Source organism: Cervus elaphus, chromosome 20, assembly GCF_910594005.1.
Source record: "Cervus elaphus chromosome 20, mCerEla1.1, whole genome shotgun sequence".
Classification (NCBI taxonomy): Eukaryota; Metazoa; Chordata; class Mammalia; order Artiodactyla; family Cervidae; genus Cervus; species Cervus elaphus.
This window is the reverse complement of record NC_057834.1, coordinates 85,840,967-85,857,973: the sequence shown is the minus strand read 5'-3', so window position 1 is coordinate 85,857,973 and position 17,007 is coordinate 85,840,967.

Below are 17,007 nucleotides of genomic sequence, written 5' to 3'. Positions count from 1 at the left end.
GATTATGAGTTATGGTCTAGTGAGGTACTGAATTAAAATTTTCACAACTCAAGTACAAAACATATACCTGACTGCAGATTAAAATGTCATTTCTGCCTGAAGTTCCCAATTATATAATTTACAAAAGCAAAAATAAGAGAAAGCCTGGTAAATGAAGGATAGACTGATGGTTGGCTGAGTTAATGGTTTAGCAAGATGCACCACCATGAATAGGAAACTGACAAAAAGATTAAATAGTCATTTGTTGAGATTATAATTAATACATTTGTTTCATGCTTGATGTGCAGTCACAACATAATGAGATAGCTACTGTTATTCTCCCTATCTTACTATTGAAGAAAAAGAGAGATTAAACAACTTTCCCAATGCCAAAATCTAGAAAGCTAGAAAAGAGCAGAGGTGAGTTTGACCCCAGGCATTTTGCTTATGGAACCACTCTCTTCACCACCACTGTGGACTATCAATTCATGAGAAAAGAAATCAGAGAATTACTACTATAGGAGAAAACCATGGATTCATGATTGAGTCATATTCCATAAGGGTCATATAGGAGCTTGAATGCAGAGTCAGGGGAAAGCATAGGAGCAAGATGAGTTCTTTTTAACTGTTCTATATTAGGCTTCAGCAGAGACAAGAGTACCACACTGCTTGACTGGGATCCAACACTAGATATTTAATCTAGTTGAGGCATCAAGGAGCAGAGAATTAAAAATATTACTCTGACTTATTTCTTGATAACTAATTTCTGACCTACAATTGCTTTAATATATCTAATTCAGTGCTACTTAATGTGTAGTCTTGCAGCATCACCTGGGGACTTGTTAGAAAAGCAAACCTCCAACTCCCACCTCAGACTGAGTCAGAATCTTTGGTGCAGGGGCCTTTAACTTGAGCTTTAACAAGCTGCCCAGGTGATTCTCGTGCTTAAATATGAGAGCCATGGCTATTACAGGGTATAAGGTTGTAAGAGTGTGTTCTGTCATCTGAGAAGTACTTGCTTTTTGTAATTAATCATCCATTTTCCTCTGGCTCCTGAATTTTCTTAAACAAATTATTTGACTCTATATCTTACCTGGCTATCGCATTATGTTTATATATATATATGTATATATATATATATATGAATTTATGTATACATATATAAATTCATAGGTTTTCATATTGGGGTAAGAGCTATATTAATGTGCTCCAAAATCATTCCCCATAACTCCTATTTCATTTCTAGTAAACACACATGCCTGCACCAGCATTAAAGAGAAAGACTACCAAGGAGTATAATAACTTAAATTCCTTTTTGGAAACAATACAGGCTATAACATTATTCCAGGTGGTGTTATTGATAAAGAATCCACCTGCCAATCCAGGAGACCCAAGAGAAGTAGGTTCAATCCCTGGGTTGGGTAGATCCCTTAGAGTAGGAAATGGCACCCCATTCCAGTATTCTTGCCTATAAAATTCCATGAGCTTGGTGGACTATAGTCCATGGGGCCACAGAGTTGGACATGACATGAGTAGGGTAAAGTAGTAGAGAGAATATGAGGAAAGTTAACAAGATGATGGGTTATCAAAAACTGCTTGAATTTCTACATGCCTCCTTTAGAAATCAGGAATACAAAGGGCCTAAATTATGGTAAGCAAATAAACAGAAGTCATATGACAATCTGGTTAGATGCAACATATCTACCTAGACTTGTATTCATTCAAAAAAGATATAACCAATCTCTTTCTATGTACCAAACACCATGCTAATTTAGAGAGGAGTGAAATAAGTAGAAACAATTCTTACCTTCGTAGATGTTAGAGTCTAGCCACTGAATCAGATTGTTTTACAAAAACCCAATAAAACCAATATCTTCCCACCCCCCCCACCCCCAATAAAAGTCACACAAGAGAAACAATATAACATTAGATATGGGTTGGGAAGGCAGGGAACTTGGGTTTGAATCCTTGCTCTATTATTTACTAGCCTTTGACCTTGAACAAAGATCTCTCTAAGCTCGTGTGTCTGTAAAAGAAAAGATAATAATAGAACCTGGAATATTGGTTTTTGCAAAGATTAAGTAAGACGAACCATGTAGAATTTTTACTTAAGGTCTACACTTAGTAAGTGTTCAATAAATGTTATTTACTTTGTTATCATTAAAGAAATAGGTATACTGAGTTAATTGAAAGAAAAAGGCAGTGTTAAAAGAATATATAATAAGGAAACCTAATTAAGATTATATTCAGGGAGTCTTCCCTGACAAATAGTACAACCTGGTATTAAACTAAAACTACTTGGTTTGTGTATATTTATGCTTTCAGGCTTCCAGAGACTATAAGACTGCCAGCTTTGATTTTTCTAATCTGACACTAGTAATGCAACATTGATCAAGTCACTTTCACTTTGATGTAGAGAGTAAGGTAAGGGGACTGCCCAACCAAATATTTCTGGTATATCCTCAAGTCTTACTGGTTCAAAATGCTATTTTCATACAACCATTTTCATGTTTAATTGAGTAGCATTGAAACTATACAGATTCCTTGCTGTTTGGCAAATGTTTTAATTGGTTATGTTTTGCTACCCTGGGCACACTATTAGACAAAATTGCAACAAAAGACATCAATAAAAAGCAGAAAGCTTCAAATTGTTAAAATCATGAGTGTTATTAATACTATTAAAATGCTAATTGCTGTTTAGTGGAGGTTCAGTTGCAGTTCTAAAGGAAGAAATGCTTAGGCTGCAAGATCTGAGCCACGGATTGTTTGTTCCCTAAAGGGGAAAAAAATCACTTTTCTTTAATTTATATGAACAAGAAGGCATTCCAAGGAGGTACACTGAAGTGACTGCAGACCTCCTAGGGTTGGAGCCACCTTCAGCTTCACCCCCACACTAGGTGGTCCTTAATTGCTACTACAGACTGCCTGGCTATAAGTTATTGTTTGCACTGCGCATGACCTTGGATGCAAACTAGAGCACTATGAATTAATCCCTGTAATATTTTGTGTTTAACATCTGCGTTGTCACCAGCCGTTATTCAGAGGACAAAAACAAACAGCCATATCTATCTCCTACTATATTTTGTTTTTTTAAGCCAGTTCTATTGTTTCCCAGACTCCCTAAATGGATCACCTATAAAAATAGTGAAACCACTTACTTCCACTATTTTGTGAAGCAAAAATCTACATAAATAGGGATAATACTGAAATAAAATATTTTTTAAACAATAGGAATCCTGCAAATATCTTGATTTCTTCTACCTGTGTTGCTATCATCTTTCACTTTCTAGTGTCTGTATTAAAATAAGGGAGGGTTCCAAAGCACATTTATTAAAATAAAATGATTTCACTCATCTCATCAATGCTTAATTCATTGATGAAATATAGTCACCATAGGGAGAAATGTAGCAACACCTTAACAGCTAGAAATGATACAGAACAGTGTACTGCATTAAATGAAGAATACTTGCAAGAATAAGTGAGTTAATAAAAATTCAATTACTCAGATGGGAACATTTCCAAGACCCTAGGGTTAAGACCTAGATTAAACTCTCACTCTTGCTCTCTTACTCTCTCTCTCTCTCTCTCTACACACACACACACACACACACACACACACACACACACACACCTTTATTCGCAGGTGTTTAAAATGTTCTATGTACATGAACTCAAGAGATAAAATTACAGGTAAAACAGCTGTCATATCATCAAGCTGAGAACCAGCTTCACATAGACACAGAAAACTAATAATAACAATAATCACAGACATTGTAAAAAGTGATGGAATGTGTTAGACACATACAAAACACTCAGAGGCAGATCCCAACACTAGACAGTTAAATTAAGTAATAAGCAGTCATTGTAGAGGGCAGAAAGATTCATGTGAGAGCCAGGTAATTGGTCTTTGATTTAACAGTTCTCCCTTAGATCTGCTATCAGAAATTATGGAAACTACATTGTGAGCCTATTTAGGGGATTTGAACATAAAAGGAAACAGAATTACAGATGGATGTTAAAAGACCATTTTACTCTCCTTCAATACCTTAAAACACAATTTTTGAAATGGAAGCAAATAAAAAAAAAAGTAAACATGAGCCTATAATACATCATGTACAGAGCTTAAAATATCTTTAGTGTTCTAAAGAGTACTGAACTTTCAGAATAATATATTTAGTTAGTGAGTTAGGTAGACTGGGCTCTCTTAGATGTTAACTAATCCATTATGTGAAGTTAAAAATTCTTGGGGGAATAAGGTGATAGGGGTCAAATATATCATGGCAGATGATAAGTAGACTTATTGTGGTGGTCCCTTTGTAATATATACAAAAATAAATTTATTATGTTATGCATCTGAAACTAGTACACAAACGAGTATCTAACTAATGTTATATACTCATATTACTTCATCACAGACAAATCTTGATGGAAAAGGAATTAACAGTTTAACATTGTCTAAACACCAGGAGGTTAAATGTTGATGTGAAGGGCTTCAACAAGTACATGTGTACTTGATATAATATATTTGAATATTTGCCAGTTTTTGTTGCTGTTGTTAATTTATTTTTAAGAGTGTTTTCAAATAGATTATAGATCATCTGTAGATTTTTTTAAATATTGAAATTACTGCAAGTTTACAAGTACAATATTCTCCATTCTCTTCATGAAGTAGGGTGGAGGAAAAGGAATGGAGGAGAAAAAAAGTGTTCTCCAAAATTAAGGTGGTATTGACTGAGAGTATCTATCAGGTCAAAGAGTTTTCTGTCAAATGGGGTATCCCTCTATATCCTTTACAATTTATACCATGCTTATGTCCAAGACTGCTTTTTTGAGTTCCATGAGTTGAGTCACCTTTTCCCTGTCATTTATTCAGCTTATGATCACACATGGAACTTTTCTTTTTTTTTCACATGGCACTTTCATATAGTGGTCCTAATAACATTGGAGTTTTTGAAAAAAAAATATTGGCATAAAACATTATTGTGTTATTTCTCATACCAGCTTACCATTTTTTATCCACCCAATTCTTTATCTTTTAACCCTTTCATCAAATGCACCTCAAAGAACAGTTATCCAATCCCACTGTTTATCTATTAAGTTATTTAGTCTTGTTAATCAATCTTTTCATTTCCTTAATATATTTCAAAGAATGTATTTTAGCATGATATTCTTATGACAGGTCTACAAGATATCTAATTAAAGGAATATAGTTTTCCAGTCTCCCCACCCTCGGGGTCTTCCATACCCTGCTGGAGAGGCTTTCCTGGAGACAGTAAGACAATGACTATCCTGCTCACTGTTATTTTCCTGAAAGTTTGGTCAGAGTATCAAAAATGGAGGAAAATGATAAATTGTTGTTAAATTAAATCTGACTGTGCATGACATAGAATGTGGAATTAATATTTGATGTGTTAGATTCAGCTCAGTTATAAACTAATAATAATTTAGAATAGTGATAATAATGATGATGATATTTAACATTTATCAAAGCCTTCCTAAGTGCCACTGAATATTCTAAACAATTTATATACAGTAACTCATTTAAACATCACAAGTCTAAGAGATAAATGCTATTCTAATATCCACTTTATAGCTAAGAAAATAGCAAGTTGAGTACATTGCCTTAAGTCAAACACCTAATTAGAGATGGAGGTGGCTTACTTAACATTGTGTTAAGTGACCAATTTAAGCTACTGACATTTTCTTTTAAAAAGAACTCTTTAGTGTATCTAAATTACTAAATATCCCTTACATTTTTTATATTCACTTTTATACAATAGCTGCTTCTATAAAATCTTCATTGTGCCTTATTTTACCATATTTTCCTCTTAATCTTCTTTCAGAAAAAAAGCTTTATACAAATGTACTATCTTAATCATTTTCAAGTTATGAAAAATTGCATGCCCTTAAACATTCATCAGAAAAACAATTTTATCTTTATTATCTTTTCTCAGTATAAATTCATAAAAGCATGTATTATTCTCTTAAATTTCTTTTGCTAACATTAATCCATAACTATTTTAGAAACCTTCAGACTTCTCCTTGCTATCCATTTTTAATTGGTTCCTTCTACAGATTTGCCTATCTACCACTGACTGTTATTTCCAGTTACTAAGCAGGATCTCACAGTTATGTAATCTTCAAATCTCTCTTTTTTAAAGAGGAAATGTAATCTGTTATGCTTTAATTAGTGGGATTATTCTAGTCTATACCTGTCTTTTTTACTTATAGAATTTCCATCTCATATTATTTCTGATTCACAATAACTTGCTTTCATGACATCTAACCCACTCTTAATCCTATGTACTTGATCCTATTTCTTACAGTACCAAATTTAAGTAAAATGTGGTTCATGTAGCAACTATATTTTTTTTTCCTATATTTTCATTAGTTTTATTCTTTCAGGAACTGCAGGTCAAGCTGCATTTTGTATCCTGTAGGAGCCTCCTATTTCTGCATAGCAAGAGAATTAAATGATACTGGTATTTATGGATATGTATATATATTCTATATTTTTTCCCTTCCAGGAATCACAAAGCTTTCATAAATCATTCTCAATATATCACATAAGTGACTTTCAAAATAAAGTTATTCTCATTGGCAATGCTGATTTTTTCCCTAGTTTAAATAAAAACAATCTCATATGTCACTTTTTTCCTTCAACTACTGCCATACTAGTTTTATTCTATTTACAGAAAACTTTTTAAAATAGTTATCTATGTTCACCCTAATTCCTTCCTCCTTTTCTATATTCAATCTATACCAATCAGGTTTTCACTCCCTGAATTTACTGCTGCTCTACAAAAAAAAATAAATAAATAAATTTACTAGTCCTCTACTGAAATTATTATTCTCAAGGTCTTCAGTGTACTCCATGTTGATAAATCCAATGGTTCTGAGCCTCGTTTATTTTAACCTCAGTAAAATATTATGTCACAGTCTTGCCCTGCTTGAAACAATTTCTTCTTTAGATCTTCCTAGATGTTCAATCTAAAATTGCTATTTCTGTAACCTTGATGTAAGGGAGTAACCTTGCATCCCCTAAATTTGTATTTTGAAATCCTAATCCTAATGTGATGTCATTAAAAGGTGGGGTCTTGGAAGTTAATTATATCTTGAGAGTGGAGCCCTCAATAGGATTCACTTCAGTTCAGTTCAGTCGCTCAGTCATGAACTACTCTTTCTGACCCCGTGGACTGCAGCATGCCAAGCTTCCCTGTCCATCATCAACTCCCAGAGCTTACTCAAACTCATGTCCATCGAGTCAGTGATGCCATCCAAACATCTCTCATCCTCTGTCATCCCCTTCTCCTCTCACCTTCAATCTTTCCTAGCATCAGGTCTTTCCAAATGAGTCAGTTCTTCACATTAGGTGGCCAAAGTATTGGAGTTTCAGCTTCAGCATCAGTCCTTCAAATGAACACCCAGGACTGAGCTCCTTTAAGATTGACTATTGGATCACCTTGCTGTCCAAGGGACTCTCTCAAGAGTCTTCTCCAACACCACAGTTCAAAAGCATCAACTCTTTGACACTCATCTTTCTTTATAGTCCAACTCTCACATCCATACATGACTACTGGAAAAACCATAGCCTTGACTAGATGGACCTTTGTTGGCAAAGTAATGTCTCTGCTTTTTAATATGCTGTCTAGGTTGGTCATAACTTTTCTTCCAAAAAGCAAGCATCATTTAATTTCATGGCTGCAGTCACCATCTGCAGTAATTGTGGAACCCAAGAAAATAAAGCCTGTTACTTTTTCCATTGTTTCCCCATTTATTTGCCATGAAGTGATGGGACCAGATGCCACGATTTTAGTTTTCTGAATGTTGAATTTTAAGCCAACTTTTCACTCTCTTCTTTCACTTTCCTCAGGAGGTTCTTTAGTTCTACTTCTCTTTCTGTCATAAGTGTGATGTCATCAGCATATCTGACATTACTGATATTTCTCCTGCCAATCTTGATTACAGCTTGTGTTTCATCCAGTCCAGGATTTCCTCATGATGTACTCTGCATATAAGTTAAATAAGCAGTAACAATATACAGCCTTGACATGCTCATTTCCTGATTTGGAACCAGTCTATTATTCCATGTCCAGTTCTAACTGTTGCTGCCTGACCTTCATACAGATTTCTCAGGAGGCATGTCAGGTGGTCTGGTATTCCCATCTCTTTCAAAATTTTCAACAGTTTTTGGTGACGCACACAATCAAAGGCTTCGGCATAGTCAATAAAGCAGAAGTAGATGTTTTTCTGGAACTCTCTCACTTTTTTGATGATCCAGTGGATGTTGGCAATTTGATCTCTTGTTCCTCTGCCTTTTCTAAATCCAGCTCAAGAGATACTTGGAATAACAGGAGTAACAGGGAAATTTGGCCTTGGAGTACAAAATGAAGCAGGACAAAGGCTAACAGAGTTTTGCCAAGAGAATGCACTGCTCATATCAAACATCCTCTTTCAAGAACATGAGAGATGACTCTACACAAGGACACATCACTAGATGATCAATACTGAGATCAGATGGATTATATTCTCTGCAGCTGGAGTTGGAGAAGCTCTATACAGTCAGAAAAAACAAGACTGGAAGCTGACTATGACTCAGATCATCATCTCTTTATTGTAAACTTCAGACTTAAATTGAAGAAAGTAGGCAAAACCACTGGGTCATTCAGGTATGACCTAAATCAAATCCCTTATGATTATACAGTGGAGGTGATGAATAGATTCAAGGGATTAAATTTTGTGGACATAATGCCTGAAGAACTAAAGATGGAATTTGTAACTGTACAGAAGGTGGTGACCAAATTATCCCCAAGAGAAAGAAATGCAAGAAGGCAAAGTGGTTGTCTAAGCAAGCTTTACAAATAGCTAAGAAGAGAAAAGAAGCAAAAGGCAAAAGAGAAAGGGAAAGATATACTCAACTGAATGCAGAGTTCCAAAGAATAGCAAGGAGAGATAAGAAGGCCCTCTTAGGTGAACAATGCAAAAAAAAAAAAAAAAGAAAAAGAAAAAAGGGCACATTCTTAACTCCTGGACTGCCAGGGAAGTCCTTAGTGATTTAAATAAGGATATTCTTAAGTACATCACTATTTAGTCCCTAATTCTATTAGTTTGGCAATGAAAATGCAAATAGCTTCACACATGTGTATATATATATGCATATATGAACAAAAAGTGCATAAGCAAATCATCATGATGATATTTTCCTTAGAAGTTCAATGAGTACCTATTTGCTATGAATTTTACTATATAATAGAGTTGGTTGAGAAAGCAAATAGGTTTCTCATTTTATGATGACTGAGGTATGTTTAAGAAGATTATATATATATATATATACATATACATATATATATATATATTCTTTTTTAGTTTGCCACATTATTCTCTAGTGTCTACTATCAGAACTAACAGGATATTTTAGTTTCCTTGAAATTGTATTTTAAAAATATATTGCAGTAATCTATGATGGGTATACATGATTTAGCAGAATCAAATGTGAATGAGACATGGGTACTGAAGATAAAGTAAGCTCAACTTGACATGACTACCAAAAGTATAATGAGCTTTTAGGCTGCAATGCCAGAATTATAATATTTAAAATAAAAGGCAGGTACTTTATTATAGTTGAAATATATGTTTAGTTCTGAATGTTTCATTTTAAAATGAATATATATATATATGCATTAATACACATATATAGCTTCAGAAAACAGTGATGGATACAACTAAGATACTTAAAAGCTGACTTTGCTGAGACAAAAGAAGGAGATGTTAAAAATATCAGGAAATAGTTGCTAGGTATGAAAGCAAGTTGACATGTTTATTCTAAATTTACAGAGATAACTTTCTCTTGGAGATGTCAAGAAGTAAAATATACTTAATCAAAAGATAACAGACTATCTGTCAGTGGAACTGCTCAAGCAAAATTGATTTGACAAGTAGGTTGAAATCATTCAGAGGAATAGCCCAACCTCTGAGAACTGGGGGACCAAATGAACTTTAATTTCCCTTTCAACATCAAAATGCTATGCCTTTGAAATGTACATTAAAATAACTATACAAGTCAATAAATGCCAGTCACCAAATAACTCATAAGTGCTAAAGAAGATTAGAGGTGGGAGGAGAAATAAATAACCTCTTTTCTAGTGGGAACAAGCCTCAAAGAAGTGATGGGATTTGAATTTGGCCTTTGGGGAGGAAAAGAAAAGAACATGTTGAAAACGTTCCAATAAAGGGAACATATTTGATCAAAGATAAGAAAAGCCCAAATATGTGTGGAGTGTTCAGGAAAAAATAATAATGATAAAACACTGCATTTTTATAGCTTATATTGGCTTTCAAAATGAGTAACAATATCAAACTTGACCTTCACAATGTCATTATAAGATAGGAAACTGAGGTTCAGTATGGTCATAGAAACACTGCAACTAGATTCTTCATTTTCTAACTTTCTATCAAGCATTCATTCTACTCTCTTAAATGACATCCCATGTACCCATGGAAGTAGAGAGTAACTGTTGCATTTTATTTTTTTCTTTCTTATTTTAATATTAGATGTATTTATGAGTCATACTGCTTGAAACTAGCAATAGAATTCTAAATTAATGCATATTTATTGTCTACAATTGAATATGTTTGTATAGGAAATATGTTTCTATCAAGATATTCTTTTAATCCAGTTAATTCAAAAATGAATGTTATATATCATTGAAATATGCATGTATCACTATTATAAAAATCTTCTTGTGCAGGTTAGACCAGTTCTTAAAGTAATTGTTATGCTTTTAACATGCTGTGTTTCTTGCTGATAGATAGAAGAGGGTTTTGACAAGTCTTCTGTTACCATTCCTGAATACTCAATCTCCTTTTTCTCTTTGCCTAAATGACTATTACTCATCACATCTCAGTTTAAATGTGACTTTTTTAGAGAGATCGTTCTCTGAATCATCCCCATAGACCTGTCAAATTTCCCTTTTGCATGTTTTTATAGTGTCTTCTATGTGAGGTTCCTAACACATATCATGTGCATGTGGATGTTAAGTCGCTTCAGTGCTGTCTGACTTTTTGCGACCCAATGGACTGTAGCCCATCAGACTCCTCGGTCCAAGGGATTCTCCAGGCAAGAATACTGGAGTGGGGTGCCATGCCCTCCTCAACACATATCATAAAGATAATTAAATCTTTAGAAAGGTTGGGATTGGTTTAATACCCAGTGCCATGACAGACTGGGAGCTCTACGAGAATATCAACCTCTTCTCTCTACATCCCCAGCAAGAAGCACAAAAACTAGCACTTGCCAATGCTCAGAATATACCTTTTAAATCAATAGTCAATGGATGTGTGCTAAAATTGAGTGTACCACAAAAAATAAATGTGGTGATAATTTTTTGATCATATTTATTGCTAAGAAATAGTTTCACTAAGGACAGTTTCTCTTGATTATTCTCAGAATGTCTTTATGTTGACATTTAGTAAAATTCTCATGTTAGGAAAAAAGCTAACATAAAATAAATAGTTCTCTCTCAATATATTTTTCCTTAGGTAACCCAGGAAACTGGAATACCTTGAACACCAGATACTACAGTAATCAGAGAATGCAATGCCTGAAATATTCTGTAATGAGTATAAAGAAAGAGAGCATGTTCCTGTCACAAGGAATAAAAATTTAATAAAATTAATGTTGTTCATATGATGCAGGGGCATTTCTGTGCTTAATAATCCAGGCAATGACTGATAGAAAAGTGAAAATAATATATTGTTTACTTGTATTACTTTAACCCTTCCTTCTCTACAGGATTTTGGTATAAACTACCTCTCCATAAGATGTTCATTGAAGTAATCCTTAAATTAAATCATAGCAGTCTATTAATTTACATATAATTAATTTTAATCATCCACATATATAGTTACATATCTAACTATCTTTATACAACTTTTTAAATATTTCTGTGACAAATGCTTCAGTTTCCTTCTCATATGTATATGTTTGAGAATACATCAGACAAATTCACTAAAAAAAATTCCATAAATAATGAGAAAGGGTACAACCAGTGATCACAAATTTAGTCAGTTACCTTACCTGAAATGATAGCATATTTTATGATATTTTATTTAGGTGATATCATATCACCTCAAATATCATAAGTCTAGAATTTTACTTAAGGTATGTAGTTTAGAGGCTTCCAATAAGCTTAAAACATATTAAAGTAGAAAAAGTAAACAAAAGTATGATTTTTCTAAACATCCAAGCAGTTTTAGATGCTATTGAGATCACTAATAACCTCATCAGAGGTGAGAGTTCACATCCAAATATTTTGAGCTACAAGTTCAAAATGTCATTATGTCCCATAATATTAAAAGCATATTCAAGGACAATAGCTTAAAAAGATTCTAGTGAGATATATCTCACCCCAATGTACACTTATAAACTGAAAAGCACCGTTTGAATGGCATTTGAAATTAGTTTCATGTGTCCTATCTAGAACTATCATTTTCTCTAAATACACAGATGTCCACAGAGATATTTAACTAGGTCATAATGCAATTTCCTCACTTATTACTAATTAATTATGTGCAAATGGAAAGAGAATCAGTGGCAAAAATCTGCCAATCCAATAACACTTGAACCACAGAGGGTTATATCAGCAAGTTTTGAGTTTGTCAGTTCTCAAATTATAAAGGATGAAGTCACACACTGTCTATATTACTGCATCATATCTATGAAAACTTAAATGCTACTCTTGGTATTTAAATTGTGATTTATTAATGTGACAGTCATTGGTCATCATTAACCCTATAGAACATCAATAGTGTCAGTCAATTAATCTCTATTAAGGAGTAACCATGGAAAAAACCTTGGATGTCTTAATCACTAACATAGTAAGTTATTATGATCATATTTAGTCACAATAAAATACAATTTCTAATGTGTAACTAGAATATTATTGAAATATAATAGTAGTATGTGAGATATGGATGGCTGACTAATTCATCAAGACATCAAAGTTACGATAGTGGCACAACTTTCTATGTATTGTATGATTATTGTGACATAGTATTTCAACTTGATTACTAAGTCAATAATAGTCTAGGAAAATGGTGGCTTTTCCTAATATATCTTTCTGCTACTTACAGATGGTGATAAACAATGTGCAATTGATTTTATTCTGTAATGCCATAATTAGTCTTGTGTTGAGAAGACTATATGAAACAAAAGTACATCTGGGCTCAATACTACACTTTTTAAAATGAAACCAAATATTAGTTTTTCAGTGAGGGCAGTTGTCATCTTGTTAATATCATCTCAGGTCATTACAATCATAATCTAAAAATAGTTAACTATTATAAATGTAGGCTTTAATATTTATCAACACAAAGAACTGCTCACAAAGTATATCCCATGTCATCTGTGAATAATTCTTACCATGCTGTGAAGCCATTGAAAATTGTTTATTTCCATGAAAGAGAATTATAAAATATTTATCAATACATTTCCAATAGAATTTAAATGAAATTGCATAATATGTAAAAATTTTCTATTTACTAAGCTCATCCTCTGGAATAGCTAACAGAAGAAATATTTCTTTAAAAAATATCAAAATATAAAGAAAGTTCTTCTGTAAAGTTAGAAAAATACCAAAATAAATTACATTTTTCAGGAAAGACAAAGAAATATGTTCTAGCATTTAAAAAATTAAATACCAAACATACTCCAAAGATAGCAGATGCAATACTTAAAATGTTATCTCAATGTCCTGTGGAACCTGAACTACATGGTAGGTGACTGGCCATTGTAGTTTCTAAACTATAAAGTTTCCTGTAAATACATATCAAAAATTTTGATGTTAAGACCTTTTTTTAAGGATAGCACAATGTAAATAATTAACTGCAACATTCTGTGACTAGCACAGTAGTTGATAAATCCAAAATTTATAGAGTCAAAGAACTTAAGATAAAAATTAGAAGTATTTCCCAGCTAATTTATATTTTAAAAGTAAAACTAATACAATAAAACAAGTAAAATGTGCTTTAGTTAAAAAAAGCACATGAAAAGTTTGAAAAAGCAGTTATTCAATTTTTCTCACTTTCTTGCTATATTCTAAACTATAATATGAGCATATGGAAGCATTATTACCCACTTTAAGTACAAAATCACAGTATGGCTTTAGAACTACATTCTTGAATTATGTTTGAAGCAATTGAAAGGGTGAGGGATGGTGTGGGCAGTAGTGAGGAGCAGATGGCATCATTCAAGATTTTGCTGGACTCTGGACTAGAGTTATAATTAGATGAATTAAATCTTATTACCAGTAGAGAATTTAGCTCTTCATTTAAAGGAATTAGGAAGGTCTTTTAAGATGTACTCAATAGTTTTCTTACAAACTATCTAAATTACTCTTTCATTGTAAATATAACTTCATTTCTATACCTACAGACGGGCATTGACATGGAGCAGTTCAGTTCAGTTCAGCTTAGTCGCTCAGTCGTGTCCGACTCCCTGCGACCCCGTGGATTGCAGCATGCCAGGCCTCCCTGTCCATCACCAACTCCCGGAGTGTACTCAAACTCATGTCCATTGAGTTGGTGATGCCATCCAACCATCTCAGACTCTGTTGTCCCCTTCTCCTCATGCCTTCAATCTTTCTCAGCATCAGGGTCTTTTCCAATGAGTCAGTTCTTTACATCAGGTGGCCAAACTTTTGGAGTTGGGCATTATTACTGTAATCATTAGTTCAAGAAATAGTTAAGATAGTAAGTGCAGCAAAGTAGAACAAAAAGGCATGTTGAATCATATATATCTCAGTTCAAATTCTCACTCTATCATTAATATGTAGAGAACTATATTATTTAGGTATTGGGAGTTCAATAATATGCAATATGTTTTCACCAGCATGTCTGTTTTATTCGCTGCTTGATGCCTAGAACATAACTTGGGATCTACACCTATTAGGACCTTACTAAACATTTGCTTTCTGGCACACACTAACACAAAATCTATTTATTAAATTATGCATCTGTTACTTAACTGTTTAATATCAAGCAAAAATGATAGAAAGCTTTGGTAAAATAGCATGTTATAATTCAGTTCTGCTTAATCTTTAGCCCCCTAATAGGCTTCAGGAGATCTCCAACATCTTACATTCTATGTAAATTTTCTGAATTTTGTTCATTCAATAAATATGTATTGAGGTACATTGGATTCCAGACTTCTTTCATTAAGGTGTTTAACCTCTTTGTGCCTAGTTATATCAACTTGAGAATGACTGATAAGAAATTAAATCACTGAATACATGTAAAGTATTAAAATGACTTATACATAGTAAATACATAATAAATACTTATTATTATTATTATCAGCAGTATTATTAGCTAGTGATTGATTTAAAAGTATGAGGAAATGTAACGTTTGCCATATTAAGAGTGTAATATCTATTAGAGTTCCCAAAATGTTGGTGATTCAACAAACTTTAAGAACCAATGTTATGAGTAGTCTGAATGGGAACTGTGGAATAAAGACCTCCAAAAATCCTCTCCTCCATAAAAGCAATAAGAACACTGGCAAAAATTGTCAAAATCTGCTTTTCAGAACTTTGAGAATTAACCTAAACTTGCAACATCCCAGAGTGAATTTATTTATTTATTTTAAAAGCAGCTTAATCTTATTTAAAACAGTAAGCTTTGTGGCACTTTAACTTGCCCTATTTTTTCCCCTTCTTTCTAGCTCCACAGTACTCTTGAAAATCAACAGCTCACAATTACAGTGAAAATGAGCAGCCGAGCCACCACTGGAGAAGACAGAACAGATGTGGAACTCCCAATAGCATAATTTTCAAAAAACTTTTATTTTTGACCACTCTGGAAATTCTCTGGAAAACCCAACTCACAGGCTTGCCTTTATTTCATCTGTTAGAGTTTGTCTGATGAAATTAGTCTTTTCCACAGGGGCAATTGTCAAAAACAATCAGCAGTAATTGTTTAACATCACACATGCCTGAGGCAGTGATAGCAGGTGAGGCCAACTAGAAGCTGACCTAAACTTAAAAGGAAAAACTGGGGAATAAGATACCCACAGAGGGATTTGAAAAGCTCTGATACACTCACAGAGATCATAAAGACTACATTCATTCATATGGCTCTACACATGCCCAGCAAAGACCTAAGAATGTTCTCTGCTCTTACCTCTGGCTGACTTAAGGCTCTGTGCAAGCAGATAACAAAGACGAAAGGCCAAGTTGCAAACTGCCTGCCTATGTACTAAAGGTAGCCCAACACACGCATGAAGCCATTGACAAACCTAAGGAAACTTATGGTCTTAAGCACTTAAAATGAAACTTTAAGTCAAAAAGAAAGCATTTAAAATGAAATTTTAAATCAAAAAGCAATCAATAAGACACTTCATAGGACACACATTTTAGTAAGTACAGAGCTTACAGAATGATTTCAGCAAAGTCACTGAGCAAGTGAAAGCAAAAGCAGCAAGCCTTGGGTAGGGGAGAATCTGATTTTCAGAGTTGCTTATGTATTGTTTAAAATATCCAGTTTTCAACAAAAAATTACAAAACATACAAAGAATTAAGGGCTTCCCAGATGACTCAGTGGGTAAAGGATCTGCCTGCAATGAAGAAGACATAAGAGAAGTGAGTTCAATCCCTTGACTGGCAAGGTCCCCTGGAGGAGGGCATGGCAACTCACTCGTTTTCTTGCCTGGAGAATCCCCATGAACCGAGGAACCTGGTGGACTACAGTCCATAGGGTAACAAAGAGTCAGAAATGACCGAAGCAACTTAGCATGCAAGTAAGCACAAAGAATTAAGTAGGGCTCATTTACCAGAAACAAAAGCAGTCAACAGCAAACTATCTAAGGAAGTCTAAACATTGGTCACAGTAAACCAAGGTTTTAACTAATATATTTTAAATATGTTTGAAGAACTAAAGGGAACCGGGTATAAAGAAGCAAAGAAGACTATGAAACAGTGTCTTCCCAAGGGATAGATTAAAAAATAATTATAACCATGTAAAAATTCTGGAGCT